Genomic DNA, 24,248 nt, shown 5'->3' with positions numbered 1-24,248 from the left:
CGTTGGCGTTGGTGTCTAGATGCCTTCCCTCCAGTCTTACAGTGCTAAATTACGGACGGCTAGCGCAGACAGCCCTCGGGTAGTGTTTCGCGAAATTCCAGAAAGAAACAAACCAAATCTTACATAAAATGCAATTAAATGTAATATCATGGAGAGAGAAAAAAAAAAAGAAGAAACAAACAAACAAGTACACGTAGACAGTACAAACATCCAGAACGAGGAATACCTCTCTATACTATATATATTATACATTTTTATAATTAGCAACCATTATGGTGTGAATCTGATTAAACATGTTAATTGTAATTATTATTAACTTTAGTTACGTGATTTGTAAGTCTGATTATTTAGGTAGGAATTAATAATACAACATTGCTTATTTATTCTACTATTATTAACTTTATTTACGTGATTTGTAGGTTGTTGTTGAATTAAGCACAAAGCTACACAATCGGCTATCTGTGCTCTGCCCACCACGGGTATCGAAACCCGGTTTTTAGCGTCGTAAGTCCGCAGACATACCGCTGAGCCACTGCGAGGCATGTGATTTGTAACACTGATTATTTAGGTAGGAATTAATAATAAAACATTACTTATTTTATTCTACTATTGTTAACTTTATTTACGTGATTTGTAAGCCTGATTATTTAGGTAGAAATTAATAATACAACATCACTTATTTTATTCTACTATTGTTAACTTTATTTACGTGATTTGTAAGACTGATTATTTAGGTAGGAATTAATAATACAACATCACTTATTTTATTCTTATGTTGACGCCAATTATCCATTTATCATCAATGCTCTCATGGTTTACTTTCTAACTAAACTATCTTAATGAAGTGGCGAACCAGCAAGCTGGTTTTACTTTCTAACTAAACTACCTTAATGAAGTGGCGAATCAGCAAGCTGGTTTTAATCTCCTTCATTCTTTAAACACAACGACAAAAATCATTCTTACATTAACTGTTTTTTTTTTCTGATCAAGCTATATCATCAACTTAGCGGTTTATAAAACATTTTTGTAAGTACCATATAGGACGTACTGGTTATTAAGTGTCACTTCTATTAATCTTATTAGCACTGTTTTGAGCTTAACAGTTTTGAATGAGCATAATAAAGTGTGCTTAATCAACTGTATTGAGCTTACTTTACTCAAAAATTATTTTGAAAATACTCGATAAAGTTTATTTTGTTATTCTTACTTTAATTGGTTAATTTTATGGACTGGGAATGGACTTGTCTTTAGTGTGCTGAATTGTGAATCCGAATGTCTATGGATTGTGTCGCGTTGTCGAAATATCACGCCTTGCACGTTAGAACAGTTGGAGCGATATATGATTGACTGTCAGATTTGATTAAGGTAACCCAAGAGAGTTACTGAGGTGCTGTTAAGTGTTTATCTTCCCTCTAACATGGAAGTTGAAAATTAGGGACATTTTAAATAGTGTGCCTTCTCTCGTGTGACTCATGGTGAGTCTGGAGGCTTATAACGCTCGAAATCAGGTTTCGATACCCTCATTGGGTAGGGCATAGATAGCTCTTGTCTGAAAGAAACCCAACCTGTTAATTTCACATTAGCTCTGCCAAGGTTAGTATAAATATATGCTTGTTCACTCATTGTAAATGTATTTGAAGATTATAACCCGTGTAATTTGTTAAATGAAGACTACACCGTTCTCGAGTTTTAGAAAAATAATTAGTAATTCATATTAAAAAAAATAGAGAGTTCAATCAGACTTTAACACTTGGACTTAAACAATTCTTCAGTTAGATTTTCTTGCGTAGAGTATTTTTTTAAAAATTAATAAAGCTTTTTACTTTCACTCTGCATACAGAAGACTAAAAACGAACCTTCTTAATACTGGTATTATGATGTGTTAAGAGCCTCGATTTTACGTCAATAGGAAATAGTTAAAAGCGTAAAGGAATGCGAGGAAGAACAATAGGCGCCCAAATCTGAATTTGTTTGTTTTATAAAGAATAAAACAATTAAACAAAAGAATGCACAGCGTTTGTGTGTGTGTGAATACGAGGGAATGTGTAGAAAAAGACACAGAAATACATTAGAGCGCTAATGGCAGGAAAGATGTGACACAGAGAATAATAGATTGCTACGTAAAAACAAGTTACTAGGTTATTACAGCGGAGATTGTTACTTGGTTTACTTATGACAATCATAGCACGTGGCTCTAAGAAAACGGCTTTTCGACTCGAGGGTGGATCTATAGAGAGCTTTCGACAAAATGATGGCGTGATGATTATTCTTTAGAGACGCAGCCCAGTATTTTTAGTTTCAACCACTGTCTGAACGTTTTTATATGTAGCTGACATTCAGTCGAAGACAAAACCGCGTGAGGCGAAAACGACGCGGGTTCGATGTAGAAATTACAAGCAGGAAATCTTTCCATGGACATGATTGATGCTTTTCTATGGCCAAGTCACTTGCAGAGACGGATTAGTGGTTACAGCGGTGGGTACTGGCCTCTAAACTAGCCAAATGAAGGCTGTTAAGTACATCACACAGATACAGAACATATCTAATACAGACTGGCTTCACGTATCCGTTCAATCTATAGTTTTAAATTGTCCAGAAAATGATACAGAAAAATTACAGACTGGAGAAATGATCTTTGGCCACATTTAAAGATGTATTTGTTGAACTGTATTCTTTTCACATAAGAACATAATAGCACAAAATAACACGAAAAATAGTTCTATTTGAAATCAAAATTTGTCGCATGTATCGCACAAGGGTAGAGGTTTGTAAAATAATAATAATAAAATAAACAGTTTCAGTCAAAATAAATCAATAAGATGTATCTTTCCGCATTTCAATAGATTCGCTTTAAAAAAGGTATAGAACTGATAACTGACAGTGGCTCATAAGTTAGCTTGAGAGACCTAGATTTTGATATCTGTTTGGCAAAGCGTTGCGCTTAAACACGAACAACTTATATTAAAAATAAAGATGATAATTTTGAAACTTACAAAGTTAGTAGATACAACCATATTCAACAGAAGAGGCTGTAATCCGGGTTTAACTTAGGCTTCTTGTCAAGTGTGATTGTTCTTCAGTAACAGGCCCGACATGGCCAAGTGGTTAAAGCGTTCGACTCGTAATCCGAGGATAGCGGGTTCGAATCCCGGTCGCACTAAACATGCTTTCCCTTCAGCCGTGGGGTCGTTATAATGTGGCGGTCAATCCCACTATGAGTTGGCATATGAGTAGCCCAAGAGTTGGCGGTGGGTGGTAGTGGCTAACTGTCTTCCCTCTAGTCTTACACTGCTAAATTTGGGACGGCTAGCGCAGATAATCTTCGCGTAGCTTTGCGCGAAATTCAAAACAAACAAATAATTCTTCAGCGATGTAAAAGAAGCACGTGACTTGAATATAAGATCAATAATATGTGCTCAAAAGCGATTGATTTAACCTGGAAGTTTCACCCGAATGCTACTAAACAATATTATTAAAATATAAAATAGAAGTGTTGGACTTCACATTTAAATTATCCTCCCGTCCTTTTTATTTGTCAAATTTCATATAGAGCTAACGTCTCTGGATTCTTTTGTGTCAAAAATTGTTATAGAGAGAACACGTCTGTAGATTCTTTTATGTGTCAAAATTTTTCATGCAGAATGTAAATTTTCGGATTCTTTTGTGTGTCAAGATTTCTCTTCGAGAATTCTTTTATATGTCAAATATTTTCAAGGTGAAGTTGTTGTTGTTTTGAATTAAGCACAAAGCTACACAATATGCTCTTTCTGCTCTGCTCACCACGGGTATCGAAACCCGGTTTTTAGCATTGTAAGTCCTCAGACATACCGCTGGGCCAGTAGGGGGCTTCATGAAGAATGTAAATTTCCGGATTCTTTTGTGTGTCAATATTTTTCATGGAGAATATAAAATTCCGGATTCTTTTATGTGTCAAAATTTTTTATGGAGAATATAAAATTCCGGATTCTTTCATGTGTCAAAATTTTTCATGGAGAATATAAAATTCCGGATTCTTTTATGTGTCAAACTTTCTCATAAAGAGTGCACGTTTCAGGATTCTTTTATATGCTACGATCTCATAAAGAGCGCACTCGTATGGATTTATTGCTTATACAACAGTCCAGTCTACACACACCTCACACATAGCACTGACTTATAAATAAACCTATGCATCGCTGTTGCTAGAACGTTATTGTCTGACTATATATTGTTGTTCAGGAGATCGATAGCGTAAGTCTCCAACAGAAGCTATAAGCTGATAACGGAAAAACAACAGCATGAACATCAATACATCTGTTTTAACGCTAACTAAAATAACGCCACAGTTATGCATGTATTCAGTAAAGAACTATTTGTATTTAAATGATGTATTACAACACATTTTTAAGTGACAGATTACCTGCTAGGTAGGTAGGTATCTAGCAACGAACACAAACTTCCTTAAAAACGATTACATGTTTATGGAAGGTGGGGGTAGTGGATTTTATCATGGTTTTCTGATTTGGTCTGGCCTAAAGTTAATGTCTTCCCAAATAATTCGTACTCAGAAGAACTTTTAAACATATATATTCGTGTAAATTAAAATAGCAAAATTAAATTCGGTGCTAGCCGTTCTTAACTTTGAGCTGATAAGAATGAAGAGAAGGCAGCTGGTCAACAGCACCCACCGCCAACTTTTGAGTTAGTTTTATATGAGTAAATTGTGAGATTTGAATATCATACACAGCTTCAAAGTGCGAAACGAAATACTGAGACAACAAGAAATGATCCAGGAATCAGAAATACTGAGACAACAAGAAATGATCCAGGAATCAGAAATACTGAGACAACAAGAAATGATCCAGGGATCAATAGATTCCCAGTTTAGAACGCTAACCAATAGATCACACCTGGCTCTTCTGAATAATGGGCTGAATAAAAATATAGGCTTAGCTTTTTTTTTAAAAAAAACATATTTTTACCTACTAGTACTGGTTGTTCAGCGGTAAGACTGACGAATTATAACACTAAAATCGAGTTTCGTTACCCGCGATGAGTAGAGTAGTGATAGCTCTTTGTGTAGTTTCCACGCTTAACAACAAGACAAAACAAACAAGGTTTTCATAATAAAGGTTATTCATGAAGATGGGGTGCCTAAGTCAGTGCAAAATTAACTGGTTTGAACTATTTTTGATCTGTGAACGTATTAAAGATAGTGAAAGGAACCTTACTTAACACGTTTTAAATCACTTTAAAAACAACTTACAAAAGAATTTTCATTACCTGAAAACGATCATCTTTTCCTCTGTTTTTCTTTTTTTTAAAAAGTAGTTTCCCAATGTATCAGAACTAAGTTTATGAAGTTAAACGCTAAACTCCGAGGTTTGAACCTTTCTGTAATGAATTAAGTGCAGAGAGCCTATTATGTAACTTTGAGCTAAAGTTACAGCAAACAATAAATGATTTAGGAGGTATTTGAACACGATCAGTCTTTTATGTGCTCATGGCAGGAATCAAATACCGAATTTTAGCGATATAAGCTCTGGATCTTACTGCTGAGCCACGAGGAGAGTTACAACCAAAAGAAAATGTAAAACGGAAGCTTATTCTTAAAATTGAATTAAATATATCTCCCAATTATGCTTTTCGGAACCTGCAACCATATCTGATTGCAAAACTCGAAATAATCTCACAAATCAGTTTTTATAAAATATTTGAAACTTAAACGAAAGGTGAACCGAAGAGTTAAAAATATGATTTAATGATTTTTTTTTCAGCTGGAAAAACGTTGATGTCTTTATTTTGATGAGTAAAACATTAAGTTTCCTTTTTATGTTTCTCATCCTGATTGGCCAAGTTCTCTCCCATTTTATTCCAAATATTATTTGACTCAAGGCTCTTTCCAGTTGGTGGACTTTTCTAAACGAAAATCTAATTTTTAAATGAGTCCACGTTCCTCTTATTTAAATATTTGGTCTGAAAATGGAGCTGTATATTCACTTGTTATCTCTAAAGGATCGCATTATATGAAAAAGAGTACATTTTACATTGTAGATGGTTTCGTATTATTACTTTTTATGTAATGCAAATGTTTAAAGATGTTTTAATAAAGTAGAGTTATTTGGACACAAAATGAGACTTGTTTCGGATAAGTAAATGTTTTGTCTAGAACACACAAACCATCAGAACTCCATCTCTACTGACCCAATAAGTAATTTTGCACAATCTTAGTATTTTTAACCTCACAAACACTTTACACGTTAGAGGCCCTTAAGATGCAAGCAGTTGTAAGTCGAACAGTTCTATCGGTTATAACAGTTATAACCTCTTGCCCCATTACTGAAGGTGTTATTTGTTATTAAGCACAATGTTAAAAAAATGGATATCTGTGCATTGACCACCACGGGTATTGAAGCCCGGTTTCTAACACAGACGTACCACTGGGCCACTGAGGGGCGTATATGTTTATACTGAACTGATGGTTTTAATAGAGTAAATTTTAAAACAAAAATTATGCTGTATTTGAGAATAATAATTATAATGTGACACTTCCGGCATGGCCAGATGGTTAAGGCACTCGACTTCCGGCATGGCCAGATGGTTAAGGTACTCGACTTCCGGCATGGCCAGATGGTTAAGGTACTCGACTTTCGGCATGGCCAGATGGTTAAGGCACTCGACTTCCGGCATGGCCAGATGGTTAAGGCACTCGACTCGTAATCCGAAGGTCGCGAGTTCTAGTCTACGTCACACCTAACATGCTCACCCTTTCAGCCATGGGAGCATTATAATGTAACAGTCAATCCCACTATTCGTTGGTAAAAGAGTAGCCCAAGAGTTTGCAGAGGGTGTTGATGACTAGCTGCCTTCCCTATTGTCTTACATTGCTAAATTACGGACGGCTAGCGCAGATAGTCCTCGTGTAGCTTTGCGCTAAATTTAAATCAAACCAAACAAATAAATCTACAGAATTTGTAAGAAAGGTGAATTATTCTTCTTCATTATAAGTTTATTCCTAAGTAGAACATGCATGACAATAGATATAATATGTGAAAATAGAATTTATTTCCCAAAAACCGCACTTGATAATAAACAAGTTTGCTATTTGTACGGGAAATATCTATGCAATAATCGTGATTATTATGTAACTTTGCGCGAAAACACGTGTCGTTATTTTTTCTTACAAACAAATTGTGCAATTTCAACACTTTTGGTAGGTTTATGATTTTATTTCTTAGTAATTGTAATTTCGAAACTAAACACAAGTAATTATCTAGACTCCTGTTGTAGTAATTTCTCCGTTTTGTTTGACTTATGATGGAGAAGATTGGCTGACAGTCTGTCGGAGTTAATAAGTTCTGATTTCAGTCCACTTGTGTTAAAAATTATTTAATTAATTAAAGTAAGGAAGTATTGTATTTTTAATTAGTTTATTCATTCTTGAAAGTCACTAGGTTTGTTGGTACTTTAGATCTGGTAAGCTATGGAAGCGCTCATATGAAAAGTTTCGTAACTTCTTAGATTAAATTATTTATTTCGTATTAAAGGAAATACAGGAGTTATGTTTATAAAAGGCTGTGTATAACACTTTGTTTCATGTTTGGTCGCATTTGAATATCTTCCATTTTTCAGTTGTCTTCGCTAATTATGATGTTTACACTTCAATTAAATACTCTTGACTCGATGTTTCTTTGTCTTTTAGAAGATATGATTGTTAGATTATCTTAATTTGAATGAACAAATCCTTTGTATTGTGACTGCTTTGTTTGTTTTGAATTTCACGCAAAGCTACACCAAGGCTATCTGCGCTAGCTGTCCTTAATTTAGCAGTGAAAGAATAGAGGGAAAACAGCTAGTCATCACCACCCACCGCCAATTCTTGAGCTACTCTTTTACCAACGAATAGTGGTATTGATCGTCACATTATAACGCCCTCACGGCTGTTTGGTATGACGGGGATTCCAACCCACGACTCTCAGCTTACAAGCTGAGCTCCTTAATCACCTGGTCATGCCAGGCTTGCATTCTGACTGTGTCGTTTTTGGGGGAGGCCCGTCATGGCCAAGTGGGTAAAGGCGTTCGACTCGTAATCTGGGGGTCGCGGGTTCGAATCCCCGTCGCACCAAACATGCTCACCCTTTCAACCGTGGGGGCGTTATAAAGTTACGGCGAATCCCACTATTCGTTGGTAAAAGAGTAGCCCAAGAGCTGGCGGTGGGTGGTGAAGATTAGCTGTCTTCCCTCTAGTCCTACACTGCTAAATTAGGGACGGCTAGCGCAGATAGCCCTCGTGTAGCTTTGCGCGAAATTCAAAAACAAACGAACGCTTTGAGGAGTAAAATTCAAAACAATCGTCAAACATGAAAGGATAATAATGAAACTAAAATTTCGTTTTTATTAAAACGTGTCTTCGTAAGGTTTAAGACATTATTTATACAGGTGTGGTTCATTTCTATAATTGAAGATAATAAACATAAAATTGGCTGGTTTCTGAATTTCGTGCAAAGCTATGTAAGGATATTTGCACATAGCTGCTCTGAATTTTGATATGACAGTATTTAGGGAAAACATCAAGCCAGCTGCATCTACTGCCAGCTATTGTGCAATTCAGCACCCATTACCAGCTATTTTGCGATCCAGTAGTGTGTTTATTAAAGCTCGCGCATGGTCCTGAATCGTTAAGGCGTTTCTGGAAAAACGAGTCGCGAGTCATGTATTCCCTAATTCACTGTCCGGGCACGCCAACCACTAGGCCATGCCCAGCTCAATAGACATAAAAACAGTATGACAGTAATAATTAAAGTTATGATAAATCAAAATCATTATTTTACAATTTTGACACAAAGGTATACAAAGGTCAAAGTTTGAGCTTTGAAGTGGTAGCCATTTGTGTGGAAATTCTGAAACTTATTTATTTAATATTAAATGGATAGACTAGAGAGAAGGTAACTAGCCAACAACACCCACCGTCAATTCTTGACATAACTTCTGATCGCATAGCTGGATTTGACAGTCACTCTTATAGTACGCCAAAGAACCCCTGAGTGCCAAACGCATTTTTTTAAGTAATGTATTGTTGGTTTCGTGTAACATGTATGCTTCTTGGTAAATCACGCCCGACTGATAATTACAACAGTCACCAGCAGGGGGCTCACACTTCATGTTTTGTAGTGAAATAGAGTACTAACCATAAAAGCATCTGTGTGGTGTGATTTCTTATAGCAAAGCCACATCGGGCTATCTGCGGAGCCCACCGAGGGGAATCGAACCTCTGATTATAGCGTTGTAAATCCGTAACTTACCGCTGTACTAGCGGGGAGGCGCCATCTTTGTTGTATCGCATAATGTTAATGAAAAATGTCATATTTGAATAGTTTTTTTTTTTTATGAATTTTGATATTATCGTTAAAAGAATTGTAAACAAAAGCGGCAGTATTTCGCAACTTTAATTTTTATAAACGTTTGTATAACCAGTGAGATTCGTACGAAATATATTAGTGGAGTTAAAATACTAATTTTTTTTATCTATTTAATTTTTAGCTTAATTAATTTTCAGTAACTCTTTCAGTATAACAGTTCCTTGTTTAATTCTGGTAGAACAGTTGATATATATATACTTTGGGTTCTCGACTTTATATATATATATTTTCCATTTTTACCTTATATGTTAAACTTACATAGAGAAAGATGGATATTTGAACAGATAGATAAAGAAAAATTTTGAAAACATTGAACAAAGAAAGAATAGCATTAGTTTTGATGTTAATAATTATATTTTATTTAATTTAATTTTTACATTTTTTTGAAGAAGCGAAAACTGAAAGAGATTGGAATACAAACTTATGTCTCAGCTAACTTTTCAGTTTTTGATTTATTCAAAGCAGTACTGTGTTGCTTGGTACTGTTTCTTGTTAAAAATCAGGTCTTTTAACCTTGTTACAAATATAATCTCGTCACAATTTCACCAAATTATGATGAAATGATTCTAAAATACTGTCGAACTTGGTATAATGAAACACGTGGTACAAAATACATCAGATATTGTTTATTACCTGACTAATTAACAAAGAGGCAGTTTGCACTCAGCTTTGAAGTCTATCTTATCCATAACATCAAACGAATATGGTTTGTTTGTTTTGTTTTTGAATTTCACCAAAAGCTACACGAGGGCTATCTGCGCTAGCCGTCCCTAATTTAGTAGTGTAAGGCTAGAGGGAAGGCAGCTAGTTATCACCACCCACCGCCAATTATTGGGCTACTCTTTTACCAACGAATAGTGGGTTTGACCGTCACATTATAACGCCCCCATGGCTGAAGAGGCGAGCATGTTTGGTGCGACGGGGATTCGAACCCGCGACCCCCAGTTTACGAGTCGAACGCCTTGACCCACCTAGCCATGCTGGGACCACTAAACGAATAATAACAACAGAAGCAGTGAGTTAGAGATAATTACACGTGCTGAAGAGACTATAAACTAAACAGATATGACAAAATATGTAACAGACAAGGATGGTTAAGAATACTTACCAGCAGGCTTTAGTTAAATGACATTATAAATTGAAAACATATAATTTTAGTCTGTTCGGGTGTTGGATAGAAAAGTTATATATTTTTCTGGCAAAATAAATGTCACATATATATCAGAATCAGTACAGAAAACAAATGTGAACCTTATTTGTCTAAAATACAGCGACAATTAGATACATATATATTGTATATATTTTGAGAAAACAAGAAATCTAAAAGTTGGCGTAACATGAACAATATAAATATATAATTGTGCTATTGAAACATGGATGAAAACAATTCTCTCTCCACATCCATTCTCCTGGTAGACAGTGTGAAAAAAAAGGTTAAAAGCCCCCGCAATGGCGCAACGCTATGTTTGCGGACTTACAATATTAGAAACCAGGTTTCGATAACTATGGTGGGCGGAGTACCCACAATCCATTATGTGTTTTTTGCTTAATTACAAAAAATGTAAACTCAAACCATAAAGTTAATAAGCTCTAAATTGTCATATGTTTCTAATTAATCGTAATTATTTTGTAGACAGTGTTCATGTTTCTAATTAATCGTAATTATTTTGTAGACAATGTCCCCTAACCCCTCTCTCAAATGGAGGGATGTAATTTTCTATTTTTCTGAAACACAAGTTGGCTGAGAGATGTTTTAGTTTCTGCTCAAAACCCACTAGGTGGACAGCTCCCACGTTCTTATATTCCTGTAAAATGTGATACGCAGTGTACATAATGGAAGGTTTTGCTATTTTCATTAATTTACATTTCTTTTAAGGACGAAAAGCTTCGGTAAGTTCAGTTCTATTTATGGTCTATCTTTAGAGTGTAATAATAAATTATTTATGGTCTATCTTTAGAGTGTAATAATAAATTATTTATGGTCTATCTTTAGAGTGTAATAATAAATTATTTATGGTCTATCTTTAGAGTGTAATAATAAATTATTTATGGTCTATCTTTAGAGTGTAATAATAAATTATTTATGGTCTATCTTTAGAGTGTAATAATAAATTATTTATGGTCTATCTTTAGAGTGTAATAATAAATTATTTATGGTCTATCTTTAGAGTGTAATAATAAATTATTTATGGTCTATCTTTAGAGTGTAATAATAAATTTAATGTACTGAAAAGAGCATGAGTTTTAAACTCACCCCTTAGTTTATATCTTTTAAATTTTGGGTGAAGAGAAAAGCAGTCTGTGAATCAGAAGGTTCGTGGTTCGCGTTTCGTTGTTGTAAAATGTTTGGGATTGCGAGTGCGCCATGGGGTAGCGTCGAAATTCCATCATCTGTTAACATGAGTTGACACTGGGTGTTGTTGACTAACTATCTTCTCTAGTATATCAGTTCAAAATTGAATAGATAAATACACGACCATTAATGCTATCCTTGAAGCGCAATCCATGTGTAGAATCACTTGTCAGTTTATTAAAGGCTATAGAGACAGCCTGTAAAATAACTTGAAAAATGAAACTAAAAAATTCTCAACCCACACCAGCCGTTTTTACATACATATGAAACTAAAACTTGCACATATTAGGCCTAGTATCACTGACAAAACAACACTAGATTTCTTCGCCAGATTTTGTTTTCTATATTTAACAACACAGATTTTCAAAGCACAGTTAAAACAGAAAAAATTAACAAGATAAGAATTTCGTTTGTGGGACTTGTCAGTTCGTCACTCAAAATGAATTGTTTAAGATATGATAATTGCAACCTCAGATACTCAAACATAGCTAACTAACTCAGTGCTAAGAATAAGCTGTAAAAACCTAAGATATTCGAACGTAAGTGAATCAGTGTTCGGAGTAAGCTGTAAAAACCGAAGATATTCGAACGTAAGAGAATCAATGCTAAGAATAAGCTGCGAAAACCTAATATATTCGAACGTAAGAGAATCAATGCTAAGAATAAGCTGCGAAAATCTAATATATTCGAACGTAAGAGAATCAATGCTAAGAATAAGCTGCGAAAATCTAATATATTCAAACGTAAGTGAATCAGTGCTAAGAATAAGCTGTGAAAACCTAATATATTCGAACGTAAGAGAATCAATGCTAAGAATAAGCTGCGAAAATCTAATATATTCAAACGTAAGTGAATCAGTGCTAAGAATAAGCTGTGAAAACCTAATATATTCGAACGTAAGTGAATCAGTTCTAAGAATAAGCTGTGAAAACCTAATATATTCGAACGTAAGTGAATCAGTTCTAAGAATAAGCTGTTAAAACCTAATATATTCGAACGTAAGAGAATCAATGCCAAGAATAAGCTGCGAAAATCTAATATATTCAAACGTAAGAGAATCAATGCTAAGAATAAGCTGCGAAAACCTAATATATTCGAACGTAAGAGAATCAATGCTAAGAATAAGCTGCGAAAATCTAATATATTCGAACGTAAGAGAATCAATGCTAAGAATAAGCTGCGAAAATCTAATATATTCAAACGTAAGAGAATCAATGCTAAGAATAAGCTGCGAAAACCTAATATATTCGAACGTAAGAGAATCAATGCCAAGAATAAGCTGCGAAAATCTAATATATTCAAACGTAAGTGAATCAGTGCTAAGAATAAGCTGTGAAAACCTAATATATTCGAACGTAAGAGAATCAATGCTAAGAATAAGCTGCGAAAATCTAATATATTCGAACGTAAGAGAATCAATGCTAAGAATAAGCTGCGAAAACCTAATATATTCGAACGTAAGAGAATCAATGCTAAGAATAAGCTGCGAAAATCTAATATATTCGAACGTAAGAGAATCAATGCTAAGAATAAGCTGCGAAAATCTAATATATTCGAACGTAAGTGAATCAGTTCTAAGAATAAGCTGTGAAAACCTAATATATTCGAACGTAAGTGAATTAGTGCTAAGAATAAGCTGCGAAAACCTAATATATTCGAACATAAGTGAATCAGTGCTAAGAATAAGCTGTTAAAACCTAATATATTCGAACGTAAGTGAATCAGCGCTAAGAATAAGCTGTTAAAACCTAATATATTCGAACGTAAGAGAATCAGCGCTAAGAATAAGCTGTAAAAAACTAATATATTCGAACGTAAGTGAATCAGCGCTAAGAATAAGCTGTAAAAAACTAATATATTCGAACGTAAGTGAATCAATGCTAAGAATAAGCTGTATCTAGTTTTTATGATTCATGGTTAATTAATCAATTACTTTATGTTCATGTATATAAATGTTTTGTAATAATGTTTTCAATCTGGATTTGTGAAAAAAAAATGATATTTCGCATTCAAGAAACACGAGAATTGAAGGAAACTACAAAATACGTTTTATCTTTCGTTTTATTTTCGGCATGGCATGGCCTAGCGCGTTAAGGCGTGCGCTTCGTAATCTGAGGGTCGCGGGTTCGCGCCAAACATGCTCGCCCTCCCAGCCGTGGGGGCGTTATAATGTGACGGTCAATCCCACTATTCGTTGGTAAAAGAGTAGCCCAAGAGTTGGTGGTGGGTGGTGATGACTAGCTGCCTTTCCTCTAGTCTTACACTGCTAAATTAGGGACGGCTAGCACAGATAGCCCTCGAGTAGCTTTGTGCGAAATTCCAATAATCAATCGTTTTATTTTTTATTTAATAATTTCTTTACGAGTGTTTTCACTGATACTTGAGAATCAAGTAGTTAAATTCATTGAAGTTTGATTCGTGTAAAACGAATAGTTTCTTGTTTGTTTGTTCCTTACGTATTTCGCGATTATCTAGCTGCACGAAGGCTATCTGCGCTAGCCCTTAATTTAGCAGTGAAAGATTAGAAACAAGACAGCTAGTCATCACTACCAACCGCAAACTCTTGGGATACTCTCAACGAATAGTGGGATTGATCGACACTTTTTAACATCTGTACGGCTGAAAGGGCGAGCATGTTTGGTGAGATGGGGATTCGAATCTGCGAACCCCATATTGCGAATCGAACGCCCGAACCATGTGGCCATCTAGGCCCAAGGTAAACATAACTTACAATGAAATTCTTATAGTCTCATAAGATTGAAATAAAAATTGATTTTGAGAGAAGAAAATTGTTACACATATTTGTTTTTTTATGAAATTAACTGATTCATTTAAACAGTTATAAACATGTATACAGTTTACCATTTAATTGTGCGATACACTATTGGTTTTAATGGTTATTAGGCAAAAAATGCAGTTAAGCTAACCAACTGTTAAGGAAACGTATTTTAAAGAAACGTATTTTAAAGTCAATTCGTGTGTTTTCTTATAGTAAAGTCACATCGAGCTATCTGCCGAGTCCATAAAGTAAACATACAAACCGTGTTTAAAGGTTTTATTTTCGTGAATGTTTTAAAAAATAATAATTCATTGAAGTATTCAGATTTTAATAAAAAAATTAAAAGCTATGGTATGAAATATTAAAGAAAGAAGACAAAGCTATGAGGGCTAGCTACACCGATCAAGAGTGATCTGCCAGAGCTTGTGATGAAGTTAAAACTACCTTCTGTATCATCTGATTGGTAAGATCGTACATTAATGCTCGACGTCACAGCATCCATTGCTATGATGGTAAGGCTATTTTCAAACCACATATTCCAACAAACTTTCCATATGTGGGCATCGGTTTTTAAGACCAGATTTAAGTAAAGCAAGGACACCTCTTTCTTTGTGAACCTGACGATGACCGAAGAAGGTCGAAACGCTGTTCGCTCTTCTATGTAAAATATTTTCTCAACCCAAACGAGCCGTTTTTGCATATAAATTTCTCAACAAGTGGGTTTCTCGACATCACTGATTAAAGCAAGGATACCAAAGACCCTTAAAGCTGCATTGGACATGTGACCGAATGATATTTCTGTAATCCCAGATCGTATAGTCCTATTTCAAAAGAATACAACCGTTGATTTGGATGTTTGTTTGCAGTACGTTTGTGGGATTTCACAAATCGGAATAAATCTTTATTTTTTTATTACCAGCAATATTAGCAAAATATACCCACCTTCACTGTAATGAACTGTTGGGTCAGATATTCTATTTCCTAACCATAGCTTTCATCTTGAGGTTGATGGCTTTAGTCAGAAATGACTTGGCTTCAGGTTAGTTTCGAAGCAATGAAACGTTAGGTCAGAGATTCTATTGCCTAACAGTACTTTCCTCTTGCGGATGAGGGCCTTAGAATTGACTTGGTTTGAGGTTAGTTTTGAAGCTAGTGGTCTAAACGCTTTGCTGTGCGAGTCAGTAAAGATTCTGTATAAAACATTCAAGGATCTTTTGTTTTAAATGTTATTATTTTAATTTTACTTCGTTTTCACAAGATTCTTATGCTGCTATCTTCGTTCAGCAGGGCAGAATATATTCCTTCAACCTTAAGTGATGAAGATTCTTCTCATGACATTCTATCTCACATCTACAAAACGACGTCATTGTATCACTATATTCAATTTGGTTTTATAAGCTCCAATTAATCCCTTATCGTTATAGTCTTTGGTTACCGTGGTTGTTACCATATGTTTAACAAATACCATTAAGAACGAGGTATGTAGCAAAAGCATTTGTTACACGTTACACGTATATAAAACTAAGGTTTGATTTTGTAACAAGTTATAGAAAAGCGACAGCATAAAAAACACGTTTGTCTGCTCTACTTGAAGGAATTAGTATGAAACTTCTTGGTGAGTAAAGCTACAGCTAAGGCAGAAGTAAATGTGTCACAATGTTCATTATTTTACCTAGAAAGTTCAAAGTCAATCGAACGTGCCTTATAGCTTTTATTTCTTTCCTTCCACTTCTGAAACCAAAACAAAAGGAAAATAACAACTACAAGACAAAAATCTAAACAGGAAGATACGTGAACTATTGTGAAACAAATATTTATATGTCTTTATAATAAATACACACACAGAGACTTCTATTTCTTTCAAGTGAATCTGGGTACATTAAGCAAAATATTGTTCTGACAGAATGTTGATTTTAACAAATGTGATATTGTAACTTGTAATATATTTATGAAATCAATCATTCATTTACAGCTCTCGCCTTTCTTTATCAGATAAACAACTTATGTGTAGAATTTAAACGATAGTACGAGAATGCCGAACATAACGAAACGTGTGTGAAAGGATATGAATAGCTCGTGCGATTGACTGTGGAACACTGAACATAGACTGAAATAAAAACACAAGTGAACGTTGTAAAAGATGCTCTGTTCATAGCACAGTATCAGTAATATAGTCTTACAGGATAGGTGCAAGGAAAATTGTAGTAAAAACAGATTTGTATAAGAAACATCGGAATCATATAAAATTCAATGGAAATTTTCTGTCTTAAACGTACTTGTTTTTATATATAGACATTAAACTAACTTCAGCCTGATAACTTGTTATTATTAACACACTAAACCTTTGGAACAACTCAGTAAACTGCTTATTAAATTTAACTTATATAAACTATTTACAAAACTGTACTACGAAAAAAGATTAGGAAGAATTTTGGACGAACTACCATCAAGAGAAGAAGCAGGCTTTATGATAAAATTCTCTACAACAGATAATTCACATGTAACTAACCAAATAATAAAAAAATAAAATATATACAGATTACGTTTATGTGTGGCATTTATAGACTATGAAAAAAACATTTGATTATACAGAACACAGCGCAATATTAGATGCTTTAGCTACAATAGCTGTCACTCTAACGTACATCGAAATAGTAACAACAAAAATACATCTTCATAAAAAGGTATCATCAGTGATAAAGATAGAGTTTGGGGTGACGCAGATTGAACCAATATCTCCGAAACTGTTTGCAGCAACTTTGAAAGACGTTTTGAGACAACCTGGGTTAGAGAATGAAGGTACAGAAATAGATGGTGAGACGTCAACAGATCTAAGATGATTTAGCTATCTTTATAAGATCAACAGAAAAAGATGGAGGTCCTATTAAACAGTTTGAATGGCAGTAGTAAGAAAACAGGGCTAAAAGAATCATAGATTTGAAGACTACCTTACATAAACAATTGATAGTTTTTAAGATAGCTATCACAGGCAGATAACTCATACTTTTGAGGACTTCCCTTACAAACACAATAACCTATAGTTTTGAAGAGTGTATTACACAGATAATTGATAAGTTTTAAAATAACTATCAAGGTAGATAACTCATAATTTTAAGGACTGTCTTCTCTAACATAGGACTGATAATGTTTGAGGGTTTTTATTCTACACAAACAACCGTTGGTATCACAAACATGTAACTAGTAATGTGGACTCAATTGTCACTGGAAGATCCAACTTAAAGATAAAACAAGAGCGACCAAATTAAAGATATACAGCTTATAAACTTAAATAAAAGAACAAAAATCTCCCACTGACGAGGATATTAATATCATTTTAACATGGCCGAAATGAAAAAAATAATTTTGATAAAAATATCTTCCTTCTGATGATTGTAGTCACAATACAGAATTATGATGGAACAGGTGTTATTGATAAATATTCACCACTATTGTAATAATAAATATTTTGTTTTAATATCTGCTTGTATTTTGAATTCCGCACAAAGCTACTCGAGGGCTATCTGTACTAGCCGTCCCTAATTTAGCAGTGTAAGACTAGAGGGAAGGCAGCTAGTCATCACCACCCACCGCCAACTCTTTGCTACTCTTTTACCAACGAATAGTGGGATTGACCGTCACATTATAACGCCCCCACCACTGGAAGGGCGAGCATGTTTGCTGCGACCAGGATACGAACCCGCGACCCTCAGATTACGAGTCGCATGCCTTAACCCACCTGGCTATGCCGGGCCATATTCTTTCTGCAAACTATGTGGTCGCATTTTGAATTAAATTTACCACACAACGAGAACAACGCACTTTCGAACACTGACCAATAATATTTAGCACAATATTTTGAATGTTATGGTATGTAGCACCTCTTACGAGCTGGAAAAGAATGATTATTTAATTATACGTGTCTTGAAAATCTAAAACCTTGTTTCTAGCATTTTAAGCTTTCAGACTTCAGCGCTGAGTCTCAGAGAGAATTTCAACTTGTAAAGAAATTGAACATGGTTCTGTTACTTGTATCTTAGATCATCTTAACGTGCATGAAGTTGTCTCCAATTTTGCATTGGTAGACCAGAGGAATAATAGCTATTCAACAGCACCATCTGAAGAGCTGGATTTTATTTTCAACCTTAAAACACACACATAACCTTAAAGAGAGTTTTTTGGGGTTCAGTATTGGCTTGCGAATGAGGGATCCGCAAGCCATAGTCAGAGACGCAATCCACTAGGCTACAGTAGTCGGTTCTAGTTCAGCTGTTTCGTTTGTTTGTTTTTTTGAATTTCGCGCAAAGCTACACAAGGGCTATCTGCGCTAGACGTTTCTAATTTTGCGGTGTAAGACTAGATGGAAGGCACCGCCAACTCTTGGGCTACTCTTTTACCAATGAATAGTGGGATTGACCATCACATTATAAACGCCCCCACAGCTGAAAGAGCGAGCATGTTTGATGTGATGGGGATTCGAACCCGCGACCCTCAGATTACGAGTCGAACGCCTTAACCCACCTGGCAATGTCGGGCCTCAACTGTTTCATTCTCGTAAATACGTTTATATATGTTTCCTTTGCTGCATCACTTGTTATATTAGCGCAAATTTGCAAGGCCTGTTTTCAAAAATATATTCATTTCACACCTTGTTAAGACACAAAATTAAAATATTAAGGGCTATATTTTTTATTACAAAATGAGTTTTATTTTATCACGTCAATAATAACGATAAGAAATTATATTTTTAAATGTCTTGTAGTTCAGAGTTACAGTTCAGAAAAAAAAATTCTGTCAGCATGTCGTATATTTTCATTCCACCAGAATTATTTAGCTGGGATAGGCACACGAGTTTTAATAAAATAGAGAACAAAATTCACTGAGGAAAGGAAACAGGTCTCGTATGAACTTTTTTTTCTACTTCAAAATTTTGAGATGTTTTAATATATAGTTTTGTTTACAAATCTTTGAAGCGTCTTGTACACAACTTGAAATTGCTTTCACTGCACTGAATGGTTTTTATCAATGAAGTTACGTCTGAAGAAAATGAAGACAAAAGAATGTGGTTTGTTGCTGTTGAAATATTTTTTCGTTTTAAATTATAGTTATGTGATATATATATATATGTGTGTGTGTGTGTGTGTGTGTGTGTACATTTTTTCCCTTTGATCTTGGCTTTCTTATAAAACAGATAATGTAAACGTAATTTAGAAAGTAATTGATTTTTTTTCTAATCGCAAAGTTACTAATGCTATCTGCCGCCATCTTTAATTCTGAAATGATTATAACAAGGAAGGAAAACGGACGGCAGCGTCTACCGCCAACTATTGAGCTACTCTCTATTAATGAGTAGCCGACACGTTATAACGCTCCCTACAGTTGAAAGTACCAAAGTTTTTGTTGCCGGGTTTCGACCCCGAGACCCATAGATTGCGTGTTTATTGATGCTAGGGATAGTAATAGAAATAAGTTACCTTTAATCAAAATCGTCAGTATTTGTTTTTATTTATTTTTTCTTGTTTGAGACCTTCGAATTGAAACAACAATGTTCTGAGAAGGTACGTTTTCCGATTAACATTTATTTTTGTACATTTGATATATCTGTACCGTCCAAAAAACATCAAGCAATTAAACCTTATATTTGTAGTAAATCTTTGTTGCTCGATAATAGTTTAAATTATCGAGTTGTTCTTGTATAAGCGAGCTTTGTAAATTGACCGTTACTATTCCGCTGGTATAGCGGTAAGTCTATGGATTTAAACCACTACATCAGGGGTTCGAGTCTCTCGCTGGACTCAGCAAATAGTCCCATGTGACTTTACCATAAGAAAACAAACTGTTACTATCACAACGCATAAATAGCTACAAAATGCGGACTGCGTTTTTGTGGCAACGGGACACAAATCACAAACCCTTCGACTCCGAGGTCTAGTATACTAATCATTAGGTTACCCCGATCTATAATTTAAAGAGATTGTAACCTTACATTTTTAACTCTTCGCATTTCTTTATTACTTTGGAAATGTAACCTGTCTCTTAATTATCATAGATATTTGTTTTGAAAAGTAACATCTAGAAGAAATTAATTACCTTCTCTATTCGAATTTTATTTTTATTTTTAACCTTTGCCATTACTCAGTTTTTCAAATTAAATGATCAGTTATTTGTAGCCTTAGAGCTACAAAGTTCCAAGAGTTCTTCTTTCTTTTCTCAAGAATTTAATTCCGAAAAGAAAAAACAAAAGCATTTTGAGAAAGAAATTCTGACAGCTTTTATGCTCTTTGGATTATTTACCTGGGAAACATTTCAAACTTTGTGACACGCCTTAATCAGAATTCAAAACTTGAATTAATAATATTTCTGTATGCCATTTGTTATAACACTGCAGCGTTTTAAGTCAAGTTTCCAAGAAAACTGAAATTTAAAATATCAACACAAACGTAAAGCTCCATCTATCAATATTATTTGTAAATACTTTCTAAACTTAAAAAAACGTGAATTGTACGTGTACAGTTTATTTATACTCTTTAAATATCAACTGAACCCCTTCTGTCTGACTTATTAGCGGTCGAGAGTGACGATACTTTTCCTCTGGGGACGAGACTATATACGCGCTACCGACGAGAGGTGTTAAAGCCGAGATGTCGTGAGCTTGCGGACGCAACGCCGAACCACTGGAGGGAAGTCTTGCTTAAGGACACAACAGTGTTGTCGCGAGGGGGTTTCGAACTCGCAGTCAGCTCTTCAAAGAATGAAAATTTAATTTCTGGACTATATTGTTTATCGTATTTTCAAAGCAGTTATTTACTTTTCCATCAAAAATATTTTCTGTTAAAATACATAAAAGTCCGTTCTCATACAATAAAATGGCCTGGCATGGCCAAGCGTGCGACTCGTAATCTGAGGGTCGCGGGTTCGCATCCGCGTCGCGCCAAACATGCTCCCCCTTTCAGCCGTGGGGGCGTTATAATGTGACGGTCAATCCCACTATTCGTTGGTAAAAGAGTAGCCCAAGAGTTGGCGGTAGGGGGTGATGACTAGCTGCCTTCCCTCTAGTCCTACACTGCTAAATTAGGGACGGCTAGCACAGATAGCTCTCGAGTAGCTTTGTGCGAAGTTCAAAAACAAACATACAATAAAACTGTTACCTATTCATTTACGAATATTACATTTGTTTATACTTGTGAGGTATTTGGAAAGTAAACGCAAATAAAAAAGAATGAAAATGAAAGACCGTAGAGAGATGGCAGGACGCAACTTGTTTTGGAATGTGTGTGTTTTCTTATAGCAAAGTTACGTCGGGCTATCTGTTAAGTTCACCGAGGGGAATCGAACTCCTGATTTTATGTTTGTTTTTGAATTTCGTGCAAAGCTATACGAGGGCTATCTGTGCTAGCTGTTTCTAATTTAGTAGCATAAGACTAGAGGGAAGGCATCTAGTCACCACCACCCACCGCCAATTCTTGGGCTACTCTTTTACCAACGAATACTAGGACTGACGACAATATATATATATGTGTATATATAGATATATTATCACCATAATTTTTAAAAGCCAAAACAAAACACATTAAAACTAAACAAAATTAAATAAAATGCGCCGCATTTAAAAAAAAAAAAGCTCCTAGGATACAGGCTACAATGTGGGATTATAAAATGTATCCTATGTTTTGGAGGTGACTTCGGAAGTAGGACCCACAGTAGGTTGTAATTTGTTGTTTTTAACGCAGTTCTTTCTCATGACTTTACTTACTTATTTAATTTAAATGTATTTATTTAGTCATTTCCACGCTAGTACAGTGGTAAGTCGGGGGTTTGATTCCCGCAGTGGGCTCAGCAGATAGCTCGATGTGGCTTTGCTACAAGAAAAACACACACAAACACACATTTATTTAATTTCACTATATATATATATATATATATTAACTTTTAAGCTTAAATACTGATTGTGAAATCTCTCTTTTCTTTTACAAATAATTAAGTTTATAATTTTCATGCGTTTGTTTGAGAATGCGCTTTTCATTCAAATACTCAAAGTGAAATTTGAAGTACACTAGACTCCTTTTAAACGTCGCCCGTTAGTACAGCGGTAAGTTTATGGATTTACAACGCCAAAATCATGGGTTTAATTCCCCTCGGTGGACTCAGCATATAGCCCGACGTGGCTTTGCTATGAGGAAACACGCACACACCTTTTAAATATTTTCATAAACAAATAGACATGCTTAGTTCGTAATTCTTTTACATTCATTTCATTTGTCTTTTGCTCATTATGTGACTCACGAAGTTCGTTACATTACTACTGTTTCTCTCTTGTTTGTTGTATGCGTTTCATTAATATTGCAGACAGGAAACGCAAGCAGCGTTGGAAACGTGTCGTAAGAAACGGAGTGCTTGTGTGAGCTGTTTTAGAACCGTGAAAAATAGAGCGGTTAAACATTAGTGAAGAAATGTTACACAGTTCAGGATAATCTGTTAGCTCTTTTGCAAGTGTTTTCCAACGTTATTTTACTTGAAAAGATGTTGCTACTGTCCTTCCTTGGATTACATAGTTAAACGAGGATTTCTAGACAACGTTTCACGCAAAGTCATGTAGACAATGTTTCGCGTTTTGACATCATAATGGCTGTAATATTAGTTTAGCGGTTCAGTTATTGATAATTTATGACGTCAGAAGAAAGATGTAACCGAGAACCACACTTCTAACTAAAACACTCTGCTGGATTACAGCCACATTAAAGCAATGTCAGTGATAATTGTTGATTAAGTGTTTACCTAATGGTATTTTATCATAGCAAAAATAAAATCGAAAGTCCGTCAAACTTCAATTCTCCAAAGAGTCAACTGGTTCTGAAGAAGTTAATTTGGGTTTAATTGAACACTTTACTTGGTAGGGTACGATCGTCCTAGGGAGCTAGATGGTTTTATGAGAATGTTTAATTGTTTATGAAAGGCTTAATTTAGATTTGATATAATTATTTCTACAATGAAGACTTTAGTCTAGCAAAGTATCTAAAAAGTAAAAATATATCCCACAAGTGTGACTCATTCGACCTATCTTCTGATTATACTCATATGTACTGAGTAAGGTCATCTTTTGGTATTTCTGGAACATCAAATTAATTTGTGACCAACTTTAAAATGTTCTGCGCATGTCTAGTGATTCCAATGAAGGCAGAATGAATATGTCAAGTAAAATTATATTTCAGCAAGTCCACTGTGCTGTTAATAATTGTGAACTATATAAGTTATGATAATATAATTATTTTAAAGGTAATTTTTCAATATGATTTTTTCAAGAAAAGCTATGGAAGGAACTTAAGCCTTTGAACTACAATGCCTAGCAAACAATGATACGTTAAATGTTGTATCTGTTTTATGCAATTAGAATGTAACACGTCATTATCTGATCCGAGTTCTTTGGCTCATAGGGTTTCACTCACTGAAGCAGATATCAGCTCTGTACTCACCCACTGAAGCAGATATCACCTCTGTACTCACCTACTGAAGCAGATATTAGCTCTGTACTTACTCACTGAAGCAGATATTAGCTCTGTACTCACTCACTGAAGCAGATATTAGCTCTGTACTCACCTACTGAAGCAGATATTAGCTCTGTACTTACTCACTGAAGCAGATATTAGCTTTGTACTGACTTAAAGCAGATATCAGCTCTGTACTCACCCACTGAAGCAGATATCAGCTCTTTACTCACCTACTG

Source organism: Tachypleus tridentatus, chromosome 8 (genome assembly GCF_004210375.1).
Source record: "Tachypleus tridentatus isolate NWPU-2018 chromosome 8, ASM421037v1, whole genome shotgun sequence".
Lineage (NCBI taxonomy): Eukaryota > Metazoa > Arthropoda > Merostomata > Xiphosura > Limulidae > Tachypleus > Tachypleus tridentatus.
Note: the sequence above shows the minus strand (reverse complement) of the source record.